Genomic DNA, 3,083 nt, shown 5'->3' with positions numbered 1-3,083 from the left:
CTTTGTAGTGTTCAGCTACCCACAGCTTTGCCTTGTGAGTCATACTGTTGTTTATAGATTCCTCATGATTTGAAAATAAGGATAATTTTTGATATGTAAAATTTTAATTTTCCTTTGTGCTTTCTTGTATATTATTTGCTGGCATGAAAAATATGCTAAACAAAGACTTTTGTTTGGAATGAGAAGAACCTCAGAAGAAAGGAGTAGGACTGATTTGAGCTCACTGGAAATAACCAGTGAATACATGGGAGTAATAATTCTTCTGCCTTGAGTCTGACCTCTGCTAGAAGAGGCCACCACGTGGCTCTGGAAGGAAGGTTGGTAGAGAAATAGTGTGTGATTTCTGTTTTTGGTGAACACAAATCTGTTAATCCAGCTTCTCCTGGACTGTGTGCCGCTCTTGCACACTGGAATTCAGAAATACTGCCCTTTGCTATGGGAAAGGCAGTGTAATAAACTGTGCCATATTTGTCAAAGATACCCTCTATCTTACCAAATTCTTACTTACAAAAAGTACTTCACCTTGCAACTCTTATGCATGGGTCTACATTTTTTTAATCACGAGCAATAAAAATATTTTACCATGTACTTCTGTAATCATTATATAGACATATAAACAGATATAAAATATATATTCATAAATTATATAAATGTACCATATATGTCAGTATATGTTACAGAACATGCACAAAAACAGAAATTAAGGAAGGTGAAATAAAAAGTGACGCAAAGATCATTTGTAAATAAATTTTCTTATGTGTTAATGGGACAGAAATTATACTGTGATTTAAAAAATAGTGTTATTTTTAACGACTTTATTGAGATATAACTCACATACCGTATGGTTGACTCATTTTAGTGTGCAGTAGTTTTTAGTGTATTCACACAGTTGCACAACCATCAACACGGTCAATTTTAGAACATTTTCATCATACCCAAAAGAAATTCTGTGCCCATTAGCAGTAATTCTCCACTGCCCCTGCTTCAACTCTAGGAACCCATTAATTTACTTTGTCTCCATAAATTTGTCTATTTATGGACATTTTATGTAAATAGAATTGTACAATGTAAAGTCTTTTGTGACTGTCTTCTTTCACATAGCATAATATTTTCTAGGGTTCATCCATGATGTAGCATGCATCAGTGCTTCATAACTTTTGCACGCAATATACAATACGGTATTAACTATAGTCACCATGCTGTACAGTATATCCCCAGGAGTTATTTATAACTGGAAATTTGTACCTTTTGAGCAGCTTTACCCATTTTGCTCCCCACCCTCCTAACCACCAAACCGTTCTCTGTGGCACTGCGCTGGCCTTGTGGGGCTTGCTGAGGTTCCGCGGAGAATTACTGTGGGCTGCGGCTGCAGTCCCCACCCCAGCCTGGGGTGGTTGGGCCGCCTCTGCAGTTCCTACAGGGCCTCAGTGTCCTGGCCCAGCACTCTTGCAACCTGTGGGAGTGGATCTGGCTCAGCATAGCCAGCAGGTACCTCCTTACCACTGCGCAGGCACTAGGCAGAGACCGGAAATCCTTCCTCTACCATTCATGCCAGGCGCGTGGCACCTGGACTCCGACAGGGATGCAACAGGTGACTATTTATCAGAGACCCCCCACCTATTTTGGGCTAGTGGTGATCCCTCTGAGCCTCCAGAAGCTGGTCAACTCAGACCTTGCAGAGGAAGGAGTGTCAGAGGAAGCAGAATTTTCTAATATCGTCTTAGAAAATTGGGACAAAATTCTAGAATAGGACAGAAAGTACTGGAGTGAAGAGCAGGCCGAGTTCCTCTGTGCGATTTCCAAGGAGCTGCTCTGCAGGCCTGACGGTATGACCAGTGAGCCCAGCGAGAAAGCCGTGATTTTGCAAGAACAGGGGGTTCAAGGGTGTGAGACGCAGTGCCGGCAGCTGAAGAAACATTTTACCTTTTCCCACGATGCAACGAACCGCCATATTAAGGAAGTTTGGCCTTGAGAAGAAACCTGCTTTTCCCAGTTTCTGCAGAGAGCTGGGTATGAATCCTTTTCTGCCTCTGAGGTGCATGGTGGGAAGAGAGGGGACCAACTGTGTGAGGCCGCGTCCCCATCGCGGGGGAGGCAGCTGGCCTTGGGCAATCCCGGGGGGGTCTGAGGCAGACATTAAGATAACTAATGAACAGCGTTCACGGTGCTTTGTAGACAGTCTGTAATGAAGCCCCGGCCTCGCTGTCGGAAGTGGCTGCAGCACCGTGGCCCCGGGGTCTGCATGCCTGCAGGTCATCCGCGGGTGCACCTGTCCTGGTCCGCGGGTCAAGAAGTCGCCGCCTCCCAGGTGTGAACGTTTGCCCCCTTCTCTCGGCCTCCACACGCTCACTGCATCCTGGGCATCTGCTCCAAAGCCAGGCAGGGAACAGGCTTCTTAGTTTCTTAGTTTCTAGTTGAGAGGCCTTTATGTCTTTTCTTTCCCAGTGTGGATAGACTACCCAATGATTTTACTTTTTAGAGATACCCAAAAGTGTTGCTACATTTTAGATTGATCTATTAAATTACGTGAAGTCGAAGTTTTGCCTCTCAGCCCACCCACGGGCTTGTGGCGGAGCTGCTGTGGTCAGTGCCTTTGCTTTGCCTCACTTGGGTTCGAGGTCACAGCAGAAGGCCTGCCCACCTGGCTTCTAGAGCCGAAACATCGGGTCATATTGAAGACGGAGTGTTCACAGCTCATTGCAAACGACTCCTCTTTCTCACAGGCTCTCTCATGTTCTTTGTATAGCTGTGCAGTTCTCTAATATTTCTGGGAGGTTCGAGACTTCACACAACCAGCTTGGGCTCTGCGCACCTGACAGGACAATGGAGCAACTAGAATGCTTTTAGAAACTGGGGTCCGCATACTTTGAGGACAGGAGACCTGTCTGAGCTGATCTTGGGGACTGCCAGGGCCTGGGGGACCTGGCTGGGACTTGCAACTCTTTCCTTCTTGACCTCTGGCTTCCGGGGTGCTGTGCACACTGACCATGGGGGCTGCAGACAGGTTAGTCAGAGGTTCTAACATATGTAGTTCCATTTGCTTCTGGAAGCTTCTGCCTGTGCCCTCTTTTCCTTTGCTAGTA

This window comes from Pteropus vampyrus, unplaced genomic scaffold (genome assembly GCF_000151845.1).
Source record: "Pteropus vampyrus isolate Shadow unplaced genomic scaffold, Pvam_2.0 Scaffold4, whole genome shotgun sequence".
In the NCBI taxonomy this organism is placed as follows: Eukaryota; Metazoa; Chordata; class Mammalia; order Chiroptera; family Pteropodidae; genus Pteropus; species Pteropus vampyrus.
The sequence above is the reverse complement of the archived record's forward strand: the minus strand, read 5'-3'. Positions refer to the sequence as shown.